The sequence below is a fragment of the Bidens hawaiensis genome, unplaced genomic scaffold (assembly GCF_021521415.1).
Source record: "Bidens hawaiensis isolate Kalapana, Puna unplaced genomic scaffold, B.hawaiensis_p1.1 tig00076413_1, whole genome shotgun sequence".
NCBI lineage: Eukaryota > Viridiplantae > Streptophyta > Magnoliopsida > Asterales > Asteraceae > Bidens > Bidens hawaiensis.
In genome coordinates, this window is record NW_027503177.1 from 23,951 (window position 1) to 38,240 (window position 14,290).

Sequence of the window (14,290 nt, forward strand, 5' to 3'; positions counted from 1 at the left end):
GGGCAGCCTTGGAACGGGCCTCGAGACGGGCCTGAACCTCAACTTCAAGGGCCTTGAACGCCTTCTCCTTCTCCGCAGCCGCGGCGGAGAGCCTCCTATTCTCCTCCCGGACAGCCCGCGCCTGAGCTACTTCTTGAATGCGAGCTGCTTTTAACTTGTCGTTTTCACGACAAAGCAGCTCGACGCGCGGCTGCATCCGGGCCAGGAGAACCCGAAGCTCATTGGTTAGCCTACCCTCCTGGTAGCTAGCCATGGCTTCCCCCAACGCACCACTGGGAGCTGCGTGACGAGCCCACTCCACGCACTCCACAGGTGTGCGAAGGGTTGTTCCTCGGCGGATGTTCCATCGTGGAACATACACTTCATTGGAATCCGACACTGCAAAAAACAAAAAGCAGTTAGGAAAAGATGATATATAAAAAAAAAAAATAGGCCAAAAGAACCCTAGGCACCTGTAGGGTCAATAACAGGCCGATAGCCGCCAAACCCATCACCTGAACCCAAGGGAAATCCGTCCAAGAGGTCAGGTAGATGGGAAGGAGGCAGAGGTTGGCGAGAAGCCCCATGCATACCTGAAGGATCGGCCGTCGTTGCCGATGACGGAGGAGGCATGGTGAAGGCCGCCGCGGCCGCCGCGGTCGCCGCTGCGGAGTCCGCAGCAGAAGTAACCGCCGGCTCAGTGAAAGATGCGGTAAATATGGCACTGACAGCCGGCGGTGATGTCATCACAGCTGGAACAGTTGGCTCAATGGAGTGAGCAACTGAACCAGCGGAAGCAGGCGTAGGCGCAGCCGCCTGGGTCGTCGCCTCAGGTAGGCTGACCAAACCTACCGTCATGGGCGGGGTGGTACTCCTCCCCGCTCCACCCTGGAATGCGTCAACATCCACGCCTGCACAAAGAAGATAAGTATTAATGATGGAAAGCTATGAAGTTAAAAATAAAGTTTGTACTTACGGGTTTTCTTGAGCCTAAAAGTGCGGACAGGCGGGGACGAACCCGATGGAGCCGGCCTCTTCACGCCGCTCACCGTTGTCATCCTGGGCTCTCCGGAGGTGACAGTCGCAGCCTCCGGAGCGGTGGTCTTATCACCAGCGGGGTTCCCAGCCACCTCCTCGCTCTCGGCCTCTGAGTCAGACCGAGGCACCGGATCGGCAGTGGAGGCCACCTTCTCCTTCCCCTTCCCGCCGGCAGCCTTCTTCTTCCGCACCAACGGAGGACCATCTGCGGATTCCTCATCAGAACATAAGATTAGAGGAATTCCAGCAGAGGTTTCAACATTGAGGGGTCGAGGGTTGAATAACGCCTTACTTGGCCGCCTGGCGCTCAGGATCTCGTGGCCTAGCGGGTAGACCTCCACGAACCGATCCGCCGTTTGTTCTAGGATGGGCAACTCGTTCTCATCTAGAGCACGAGTACCCATCCGAGCGGGACTGTCAGCCTCCCGCGGGTACAGGAGCGACTGCAAGTCGTTCCCCTCTGAAATAAAAGAAAAGCAGTTAGAAGACAAACTATATAAACAAAGTAAACAGAGCATACCGTAAGGAACAGAGTTCAAACCGTATTCGAGGACGATCGGGATTTTTTGCGCATCCGCATCCTTCCACACCCGGCTCATCCCGAGCATCACCATCCCGGACTCCGCAAACCGGTAAACCGGAGATTGGACTCGGGAAATCTTTGAAAACCATTCCGCCTCCTGGTAGTTGGAGGCGTGAAGGCTGGGGAGAGCTTGCCCATTCTTAAATTTCATGGCAAGAGGGATGGCGCGAGCGGAGATGAAAAAGAACTCCCGCTTCCACGAACGAAGACTGCGCTCGGTTGCGCAAATCTTCAAACCCTTTATACGGGTTATCAGAGTATACCACCCCTGGATGCACCTCCAAGAGTAGAAGGTCATCAGGCGGTCGACGAAGGGCTCAATGCCCAGAATCCGACACACCCACTCGAAGTGGCGAATCTTCGCGATCGCCATCGGGTGCACCTCGGTCAGGTGTACACCGTGCCTCTCTAGGACACGGTACACAAACTTTGTCAATGGGAACCTAAGATTCCCATAGACAAAGAATGCAGCATATACCCCGATCTTGCCTCTGGGGGCATCATACACCGTCTGATGGGGTTCAGGAAACTCAGGCTCGAGAGACTCGAGCATGAACTTCCTGACGATATACTGATATAGATCGACAGGCAGAGCACACTGGCACTCGCCAGCAGTACTCTTGTCATCGGCGTACACCCCAGCCTCCTGGGCTGTAGCCTCAAGATCGTGAGACGACATCTTGCAGATATGAAAGAAGAAAACGATTTCAAGAGAATGCTCGACTGAAAAGATGAGTATTCGCCGGAAATCGTTTTGAAGATGAGAAAAGTGAAAGTGTAGATTACAAAGAACCCTCTCCCCCTTTATATACTAATCGCAATTAATGCGATGAATTTAATGCGGAAGAGAGAGAAATCGCAGGTGCAATGAAAATATGACACGTGGCAAAAAGCAAGCTGGCAACAGCTGTTGAAAGGACGCGTACCATTAATTTCGCGGCCACGCGCCCGAAAAATCGCGCCCACGCGCCTGAAAAAGCGTTTGGAATGACCAGGTACTGTCACGTCACCATAACTTCCTGCACGTCCTGACACAGTCAGAAGAAACCGTCGCACGACGTTTCAGCAGTTTGGACTGTTCTTATCCTTTCACCAACTCTTCGAATTTCAAAAAATTTCAAAAAGATTCAAAAGTAAGCGGGAAAATACCCCCTACCTTGGCAACCAAGTAACTGTAAGACGGGTGCGGATACAGTGTTAAGGCAAAACCCTTCACATACTTAGCACCCGCAGGGAATTGACGCCAGGAACACCTTGGAAGTAAAGTAACCGTAAGACGAGTGCGGGTACAGTGCTAAGGCAAAACCCTTCACATACCTAGCGCTCCGCAGGGAATTGAAACCAAGAAGGATCTTCTGGGCAATGCTTGCGGAAACGGGAATAACATCCCCGCATAGCGGGAACGTCGAGAACTACATTGTTTGAAGCTCCAGGATGGAATTGGTGGTTTTAACATAATTGATCACTATGTTCAAAACTACCAAAACCTCATGGAGAATCCACGTGGGACTCAACGCTCCTGACTTGCGAGGAGGTTACAGACCTACCCGCATCATACCCAAAGATCAAGCAGGAAAGTCGGGAATTTCTGCAAGTGACAAGGACTTCCGCGGGAAGAATCCCCATGGAAAACCTTAAAACTAAACCCTTTTCAAAACCCTTTGCTTAAGTCCAAAAGTTCACCTCACTTTATTAAACATTCATGAGAAGAACATTGGACTGGGGGACTTGAAGAGGTAGGTCCCAGCAGAGCCCAGTTGGACCCGCAAGACTCACCTTGAAAAGAGACGTCTGCGCAGAAACCAACTGGATCCGCATGACCCACCATGCTCAGAGACGTGACGTCCTTACGCGCAGTACGCAAGCTGTTCCCGCAGGAAATGCCTCCTAATGGTGAAGTACTCTGCCTGTTCCCGCAGCTGCGGATACAAGCCATCAGGGAAGGCCAACCGCGCAGCAAGGCTACACGCACAAGGCACTTAGCTCTCAAATACAGTCGTCACCTGAAGGAATGAGCAAGGCGGGAATACTCCCGCCCAAATGAGCCAGTCCGTATGCTTCTGGAAGATCTTTTGTACTATACCTACCAAGGTATGACCAAAACAGACGATCTGACCAGAGCAGCCCATGAACCAATCACAGGGTGACAGCTCACCGACAACAGTACGAGGAGGAGCACCCTCTAGTACTGTTTCACTATTAGCCGCTGCCTACTCACCAACCCTTACTGTGGGACGTGCGCAGCCTACAGTTGGTGGAACAGTGCATAGCCGGCAGTAAAGGAACAGTATACAGCCGACCTTGTCACTGTCGACCGCAGCCTATCCACCAACCAGCATGGCTCGTGCGTAACCCACTGTTGGTAGAACAGGAATACTATTCAGCCGGCTGTACCTTCTAGGAAACCTACCTTCGGCTATAAATACTCCAACACCTTGGAATGGTAAGGACATCATCATCTGATATCTCATCTTATCTAGCAATCTCTTAATATACACTTATATTCAGAGCAATCTAGTCTGATTCTCACGCCGGAGGGTGGTCACAAGGAAGAACCCCCCCCCCCTTCTCAGTGACGAGCTTACGGTGTCTGTTTTGCAGGTCACCTGAAGAACAACCTTCTCTGCTGGACCTCATCCTCGTGGGAAACATTACTTAACCCACAGATTATCCGTAATCTGCCCTGGGTCACCTAGTGTTTCTTCATTCTCCATTTATATAACGTCACATAACTAAAGTATTTAATAATTACTAATTAGTTTTAATGTCATTTTAATATATAAATCTCAAACACGAGCCAGTTGTAGATGGTCGTAGTAACTAGTAACAACCCCAAAGGCTCAGCAAACGCTAGCAGCTTTATTGACCCAATTGTAGACGGCCTCCGTGACAATCCCAAAGGCTTAGAAAACACTAACTACTTTGAACCCCCAGTTGGAGACGGCCTCAGTGACAACCCTAAAGGCTTAGAAAACGCTAACTACTTTGAACCCCCATTTGGAGACGGCCTCAGTGACAACCCCAAAGGCTCACCAAACGCTAACGGCATGGTAATACATGATGGCCTTAGTGACAACCCCAAAGGCTCACCAAACGCTTACAGCTTTAGACCCCCAGTTGTAGACAGCCTCGGTGACAACCCCAAAGACCCAGCAGATATATGATAATAATGGTCGCTGAAGAATGAAGTAGTATCGTTATCTTGATCAGTAGAATTAAGATGGAACTGAATGTAATAATAACGGTCGCTTGTTGGCTTGAGATGTTTAGAGACCCTAATTATAATAAAACACTTCAGTTCCACTATCAAATGAATTCAGTTGGTCATGATGATCTTCAATCATTTATTTGTCTTTTATTTTTTTTAATGAGTTAGGAAGCTGGAAAACCATTTGCAAAAGTCAAAGTGATAATTAATATGGATGGATTAGCGAGATAATCATCCCGAGCGATCTCTAAGACATTTTTACATCGACCATATAAAAGTTTGAAACCGATCCCATGAATTACTGTTGCACACCAAAATAACTAGAAATATAACAATTAACCATACATATAGTAACAAAGTTAAATTTAATATAAATAATGAGATTATAAGTTACTTAAAAATTTATTATTAAATCACACATTCCGGCTCGGCTTCAAACAGTTGGTTTTCGGTACAAACATAAACCAAAGTCCATTTGTTATGGTTTAAAACTTTGAAAGCCGACCAACCGACCCAATGAACGATTTAACAGTTTGAAACCGAACAATGAGCATCCCTAATTAATTCATACTAACACATGAGGACAAAAGGCTCAAAAATTAGATTCTAACGAGTTCTATATAACTGCTACATAGTCATTAATTAATAGGTAAAAAAAAATTACTAAGGTGAACCTACTAATTCTAACCTATTGAAATTAACGGACTATATAATGATTCTAACGAGTTCTATACAAGTTGGATCCCTTTTTAGCTTTTACAACCCTTCAATAGTTTAGAACAATCGTGAAGCTGTTGAGCTCATATAAATCATCTCGCCTGCCATTCGTCGTGATCGGAATACTTTCCGACTACTTCCAGTAGCTTCTCTCTGCCATCATCACTCATCAGTCCTCTCTTCATATTCCTAATCAGAAATTTATCATCCCAACTCTTGTAGCAAAATTATTTACGTAGATAAAGCGGGAACTGATTTATATGTACAAACTGCAAATAATAATGTTCGAGAAAACGTTAATCATCCTGTTATTGAACCAGAGTCCGCAGTTGTTTATCAAGACAAACGAATGACACCTTAAGTAATCACTAAACCAATTAAAGTTAACTCAGCTAGACGTGCACAAAAAAACCGGTTCCGGAACCTAACTGGTGGAACCGAACCGGAACCGGTTCCAGTTCCAACCCGGTTGGAACAATACCCGGTTTGGGTATTTTTGTACCCGAAAATCGTACCCGGTTCTCATATTTATATGTCAGTACCAGTTCCAACCCGGTTCCTACCCGGTTCTTAATTGGAACCGGTTTGGTTCGTACCCGGAATAACCGGTTCCGAAAGGTTTTTTTGAAGGGTCAAACAAAAGTCAAACTAGCCGTTGGAACCGGTTCCAACGGTAATATAGCCGTTGGAACCGGTTTTTTTTAGACACCAATTAGCCGTTGGAACCGGTTCCAACGGTAATATAGCCGTTGGAACCGGTTTTTAAGACAATATATCCGTTGGAACCGGTTCCAACGGTAATATAGCCGTTGGAACCGGTTTTTGGGCCAAACCTATATATAACTTGTTTCCATTACTTGTTTCACCACCAAACTCAAAAACAAACTACAATACTACTCCTTTAGCAAACCCGTTCCTTTACCCGACCATCCAACTAAATATTATTATGGCACCCATCAAAAAAACTAACAACAAGGCTAAGAAGAGTGTTTTTGTTGCCCCCGTTCCTGTTACGGAGGACCCAAGGGTTGTTACGGTAGTCAACCATAACCGCAACCAAGACGTATGGAAGAATTGGGATTTGATTGTGGATGACGAAGGTTATCAAAAGGCTCGTTGCAAACTATGTGGTTCAATATTAAAGCACGATTCCAACTCTACTTTGAGAAAGCACATCGAGAAGCCATATTGCAAGGCGTTGAAAGGGATTGGCGCGACCGATCAAATTGACTTGGGTAAAGATGGTACACTATTTCGTTACAACACGACTCAAGTTCAAGATAGAATGGCAAAGTTTGTTATTCAACGAGGTTTGCCGTTTAACCACTTTGATGACCCGGAGTTGACGTCATTGATTCGCGAAACTCTACAACCGAGATACACACATGTAAGTCGTACTACCTTAAGACGTCATTGTATCAGGTTGTGGGAGTGTGCTAAAAAAGAGTTAATCGAGTCTTTTCATTCTTTAGAAGCCATGGTTAGTTTAACTACCGATGTTTGGTCGGCACCACACGGGTTGCCCGAATCATACATATGTGTCACCGCTCATTGGGTTGATCCGGTGACATGGCAATTGATGAAACGCACCATCGCTTTTGAAAACTTCCCGTTCCCACATACCGCCGAAAAATTGTTTGAATTACTTGATGAAGTTATAACGACTTACAACTTGAGAAATAAAATATTTTCGATTTCGTTTGACTAACCTTTAAACAATACTAAGGCGGCTGAAAAATTTATCATTAAATATTCACCACCTTGTTTCGGGGATTTTTTTCATGTCCGATGTGTTGCACATATCATCAACTTGGTTGTCCAAATAGGTCTTGACAATGAACACATTTGTGATGATTTAAAATACTTTAGACTTATGTTACAAGATGTCTTCAAAAGTGGTAAAAGAAGACATCTTGAATATAAGAACTATTGCAAGTCGGTTGAAAGAAAGTATTTGGGGCCGAATTGGGACGTTCCAACCCGTTGGAACTCAACTTGTCATATGTTAAAGTGTGCTTTTGCCCAACGCCAAACTTTACAAGCTTTTCATAACAATCTTGTTGAAGAACGCGAGGCCGATATGTTTCCGGAAAGTGTTTGGGTCCAAGTCGGTTATTTGTTGGAGTATCTTGATGTGTTCAAAAAGTCAACAACAAAATTATCGGGAGTCTATTACCCTACTAGTTGTTGGGTTTTGCAAGAATTGTACTATATGTCTTGTGTTTTTAAAAGCTTTGCGGAGAAGAACAAACTCTTCGAAAATATTGTTGCGGTGATGAAAGAAAAGTTCATAAAATATTTTGAAATCATACCGCCGGTCTTTACTTGTGCCGCCGCATTAAACCCCTATTGGAATGTTAATGGGGTTGAAACAACGATTGAGGAAATATTCGACAACTTAGGTATGCACGAGATTGACCCGAAGTTGTCGACGGAAGCGAAGGACAAGTTCAACAAAAACCTTCAAGACCTTTATGACCATTATTTTCAAATGTATGGTCCAAGCACGAGATCGTCTTTTGTGAAAAAAACAACTGGTAGGCCGTGCAATGACCCACTTATAAACTTGATGAATGGGATTCGTGAATCGGCATCTAAGAGGCAAAGAGGAAACACACCAAGTAGCGAACTTGGTCGATATAGTGGAGCAAACTATGTTGAGGGAGCAACGGTCGACGAAATTCGCAATATTGATTTGTTGGCTTGGTGGAAAGGTAAACAAAACGAATTTCCCATTCTATCCGCCATGGCTCGTGATTTGCTTGCCGTACAAGCCTCAACGGTTGCTTCCGAATCGGTTTTTTCTCTTAGTGGGAGGGTGTTATCTATGCGAAGAACAAAACTAACTCCCGAGTCTCTAGAGGTTTGCATTTGCCTAAAGGACCATTTGGATGCGGTGGATCGTGTACAACACAAGGCGAACTTTGAAGACGAAATACCAATAGAGCGTCATATTCATGATAAGGAGGCGGAGGACGGGGTTTCTTCCGATAACGAAGACGAGGGTGAAGACGAGAATGAAGACGAAGAAGAGTTGTAATTATTTGTTTTGGTAAAATTATTTGTAACTTGTTCAACTAATATTTAGTTTTGATTTGTTTTATTATAATTACTTTTGTTACTCATGATTAATTGTTTGTTACTTTTTTAATAACGACGAACATTTTATTCATCTAAAAAATAACTATTACAAACATTATTAAAACATAAACGATACTAAACATAACAACTAAAACATAAAAAACAAAGTCCGTCGTTTTAATCCGAGAATACTTATTTTTGGGTTGTAGAGCCGGACGACTCTCCCACTTCCGTTTTTTTAGCTTCCAATCTTCTTTTCTCTCGACAATACTTATTCGTATGTTTTCGTAATGTCGAGTTGGACGCTGCTTTAAGAAACTTCGAGCAATATTTGCAACGTGCCAACTCATGTGAGTCGGTCATGAGACACAAATCGTAATGAACCCAAACATCGGGGCATCTTGTTGTTTCGATCACCATAACAACGTCATCATTGGTTGCCATTTGTTGTCGGTTTAAGGTTAATTGTGGTTTGAAGTGTGTTTTATAGTTTTGGGAGTGGTTTAACAAGTACACAAACAAACCTTGCTATTTATAGAAAGAAGATAACCTATTTATAGTTAAAAACCCGGTTCCAACGGTCAAAAACGGCTATATAGCCGTTGGAACCGGTTCCTAACGGCTATAATGTTTAAATTTCAAAAAAAACCGGTGGAACCGGTTTTACGTAAAAACCGGTTCCGGTTCCAACCTACCCGGTTCCTAAAAGTTTGCATTTCTGGGCATCGGTTCGGGTCGGGAACCGAACCGGTTCCTGACTGGAACCGGTTTCATTTTCTACCCGGTGTGAAAAAAACCGGTTCCGAACCGGTTCGGGTTTTCAAGGTGAACCCGATTTGTGCACCTCTAAACTCAGCTCCAGCTCTAGATCTGAAAATTTATAGGAGAACCTGATGAAGGACGAGTGCTTTCACAGCAAGCTGAGGCGATCGAAGACGACGAGTAGTTGAGACTCGGGCAACGGAGAAGGTCGTTGATAATGAGGAGTTTGAAAGGATTGAAGGGTTTGCTGCTAGGCAAATTAGGCTTCATCATGAGGAAAAACATGCAATTGTTGCTCATAATTGAATGAATAATAATGTTGCACAATCTAGGTTTTTAATTTAACATCCAACCAACTTTTATACGCGTTGTATAGGTTACATCAAGAATGCCTTTTGATTATACGCCGCTTATAACTCTATAAGACTCTATAAGACGTCTATAAATACTTTTGGTTAAAGCTGGTGATGCTTTGGAAATTAAATCTCTATACGAAGCATAATTCAAACACGATTTTTCAAAAACATTATTAAATATTACGTTAACTAGTCAAGTTATAAATACGCTGATTGATCAAGTACAGATGTAATTCAAACACTGTTTTTCAAAAAAAAAAATTACAGCATTGTTATAAATTTATTAAATATTACGCTAAGTAATCGAGTTATAAAGACGTTAATTAATCAAGTTCGAGGCATATCAAACACCCAGAAATACTCTGTGTTGGAACCGCAGTTTGATCCGTTCCAGATCTTTCGCAAACCCAAGTGGTTAAATGAAAAACAAGAACAAAAATTGTCCGGAAGCAAAACTCTTTTGTTTTGTGGGGTTGTTCCACGAAACAGAGGAAGACTCTTAAAGGCATAATCTTAAAGAACCCCTTTTGAATGCTCGTGTGTCTATAGGTGAAATTGCATCAACTTACGAAAATGCGAGTTTCTTTAGCCTGCTGACATTTTCTTTGGATGAATCTTGTCATTGCAAAAGGCAACAAAAAAGCATTAGACCTTGAAGATGTCCCTCTACTTGCAAATATAGATAGTGTTAAAGAAGTTTATCATGTTTTGTTAAACAAAGTAGAGGCTTTAAGCAATGGGAGTAATCAAAGCACTTCATTCTGTCTCACGAAAACCTTGTACATCGTTTGGAAAGAAGTTGTTGTGACATGACTACTCGCTTTAGTATCTTCGTTGACTAGTTTTGTCGGCCCTTACCTCATATATAGAAGAATTTGTTCAATACTTAAACGGACAACGTGATTACAAAAACCAAGGTTTTGTTTTGGTGGCTGCATTCCTTGTTTCCAAGGTTATAGGGTGTTTCACATGACATTGGTACTTCAAGCTAGAATGAGAGCGCAGTCTGCAATTGTTGCCATGATTTACCAAAAGGGTTTTATCATCTCCGGCCAGTCAAAGCAAGGGAACTCAAGTGGCGAAATCATCAGCTTCATGGCTGTTGATGCAGGAAGAATAGATGAATATGCTTGGTATATGCATGATTTTTGGCTAGTTCTTATTCAAGTTGGGGTCGCGTTATGGCTTCTATATAAAAACTTAGGACTAGCCTTCATTGCTTCATTAATCGCCACAATTGTTGTGTTGTTGGCCAATCTTCCACTCGGGAGCATACAAGAAAAGCTTCAAGATGAGTTGTTGAAATCCAAAGATAAACGGATGAAGTCAACATCTGAAATCTTGAGAAACATGAGGATTCTTAAACTTCAAGGTTGGGAAATGAAGTTTTTGCCAAAAAAATATCAAACTTAGAGAGGAAGAACAAAGTGCATTGAAGAAGTACATGTATACTTTATCCATGACTTCTTTTATCTTGTGGGGTGCTCTGATTGTTGTTGTCGTGGCCACTTTTGCAACATGTTTGTTTGTTGGAAAAGTGACCACCACAGCAACAGTTGGAGCAACCCAGAAAATAAAAAGATGACATTGATATAGTATACATGTACTGCTTCAATGCACTTTGTTCTTCCTCTCTAAGTTTGATAATTTTTGGCAAAAACTTCATTTCCCAACCTTGAAGTTTAAGAATCCTCATGTTTCTCGAGATTTCAGATGTTTACTTCATCCGTTTATCTTTGGATTTCAATAACTCATCTTGAAAGTTCTTCGATATTTCCGAGTGGAATATTGGCGAGCAACACAAGAACTGTAGCGATTAACGAAGCAATGACGGCTAGTCCTAAGTTTTTATACAAAAGCCATAACACGACCCCAACTTGCACAAAAAGTAGCCAATAATCATGAATGTACTAAGCGTAATCACCTACTCTTTCTGCATCAACTACCATGAAGCTGATGATTTCACCACTCGAGTTTCAGAGCTTTGACTGAGCGGAGATAGTTGGGCCCTTTTGGTAAATCATAACAACAATGGCGGACCACTCTCTAATTCCAGCATGTTGGAGCTTGAAGTATCAATGTCTTTGTGTGAAACACAGTATAATCTTGGAAACAAGAAATGCAGCCACCAAAACAAAACCTTGGTTCATGTAATCTCGGTGTGGGTTTAAGTATTCAACAAATGCCTCAATAAGGTAAGGGCCGACAAAAGTAGACAATGAAGATGTTAAAGCAAGTAATCCTGTGATTACGACTTCTTTCCACACTATGTACAATAAGGCTTTGGTGAGACGGAATGAAGTGATTTCATTAATCCCATTTCTTAAAAAGACTACTTTGTTTAACAAAACAGGATACACGTGTCTCGCACTATCAGTATTCACGAGTTGGGGGAGGTCCTCAAGGTCTAATGTTTTTTTGTTGCCTTTTGCAATTACAGAACTCATCCAAGAATATGTCAGCAAGCTAAAGAAACTTGCATTTTCATAAGTTGATGCAATTTCACCTCTAGAGACACCGGAATTCAAAAGGGGTTCTTCAAGATTTTGATTTTGGGAGTCTTCCTCCTTTTTATAGGATAGCCCCACGAAACACAGAAACAAACCCATGATACTAGACACAGAATCAGAGACAAAGAACAAAGAGATCGAACCAAGGGTTCTTTTGTAGTAAGCATAGTCTACCACAAGGGAATAACAAGAAACCGTAAAGAAAAACACCCACCACACCCTTAGGACAGACGGGATTTTTTCTAGATTCTGTCAACGAATTCCGAACAAGTGTGTGCAAATAAACATAAATTAAAAACCAAATACGTGATCCAAGAATATGCAAAAGGGTTACAATCTTTTCATCAGTCCAGCCATTTCTGTACCAATAAAAAGTGTTCCAAGAAACATAAAACAAGATTAAAGAGAGAAAGAACAAGAGAACAAAACAGAGTTTGTCTATAAAACATATACCCGCAACTCTGTTTCAGAACCTGAGTTTGATCAACTTTGAATCGTTTAAAGATTAATATGAAAATCAAGAACATAAATTATATGGAAGCCACATACCCATATAAACCTCCCCAACAAACAAACCATGCTCATCAATCATCGGTTATCTTCCCTGCAGATGCAAAAGCTGAGAAAACACACCACGTGTTGCAGCATCTTTGCCTTCATTACTGGCCCTAAACTTATCCGTATCAATCATACTCACACTATTATCAAACGGTTCAAGCGAACTCAACCTGATCCCCTGAATACGGTTCATGCTACTATCTTCAGGCTCCACTATAGCCGGCATCTCATCAAGCTGCAACGCACATTCCAAATTCCATAAAGATCACCCATTGACAACAACATATCAAAGATGCAGAATTCACTTTTCCCACAAGATTCTCGTCTATAATCTCATCCAAATTACCCTTTCTTTGCCATGTTAAAGCCCAGTCAGCAATGCTAACTTGATCTCTAGGAAGAACCGGATTTAAAGCAGGCTGGGCACACAAAACCTCCATCAAATCAACCCCAGAAGAATAGACGCCTGATTTCTCTGTCAGCTGTTGTCGTCTGAAGTGTTCACGGTCAAGATACCCGAAACTTCCTTTAATAGCTGTGCTGGCATAGGTCTGGCTGCCCCCATACAGATCTCGAGCCGCTGCTCCCACGACCGTTACGCGAGATCTGAACCGTACATATGGCTTCTGAGGGGCCCATTTGCCATGTACTCGTAAATGAGAATCATTTCAGACCGCCCGTCACAACACCCGATAGGCGAACTGTGTCGGAGCTCCGATAACATCTCGATTTCCGTTTGGAATTCCGCAAGACCTTGCTCGGATCTTGGGTTTCCTCGTTTAACTGCGACACGGGTCCTTCATTCCACAGTTCCCTTGTGAACCAGCCCGAATCTACCGACTCCAAGCAACAAGCTTTCATCAAATTTATTTGTCGCCTCCAATGAAGCTGATTTGAGGTTCTGACCCCGGATCGGGTAGAAATGTGGTGCATCCAACGGCGGCCTTGTTTTTGAATGATGAATTTGTAGGTGAAAGTGGAAGTGAATACTCTAGCAGATTGATGGATTGGTAATGGAACAGGGGAATTTGAGTTCACGATATTTGAGTCTTGTTCAGTTTTTAGATCAAAGGATGATGGTTGGTAGAAATATAAAGATAGAAGAACAAGAGCAGAGGGATTATAATAAAAGCTCATCTTTTTCTTGATATCGGTAATGGGTGAATCAAAACTTGACAGAAAATGATGAAACTAGATTCTTGAAAAAGACTCGATTTTTAACCCCCAAAATCCCCAAATAAGCAATTGGGTGATCCAATTTGATACCCAAAGCCCAAATAAATCAATAAATTTTGATTCTTGTAAACCTAAAGAACCAACCCTGCAAATAACCCAATTCAAAAACCCCAAAATCAGCACAAGAACACATTAGTTACACCTTAAAGATTCCACATTCAAGAAAAAGATACAAAGAATTCAAGAAATACAGTCAGATTCCTGCAATTTGATCTGGGGTGTTGATTGAATGGATGTGAAGAGAAAGGAATCTTTAATCTTG

The 14,290-nt window shown here is 42.9% G+C and overlaps 1 pseudogene; it reads left to right on the forward strand.

Annotated features, from left to right (window-relative positions):
• Positions 1–10,693: 10,693 nt before the first annotated feature.
• Positions 10,694–11,137, forward strand: LOC143606654 (ABC transporter C family member 3 pseudogene; annotated as a pseudogene).
• Positions 11,138–14,290: the final 3,153 nt, after the last annotated feature.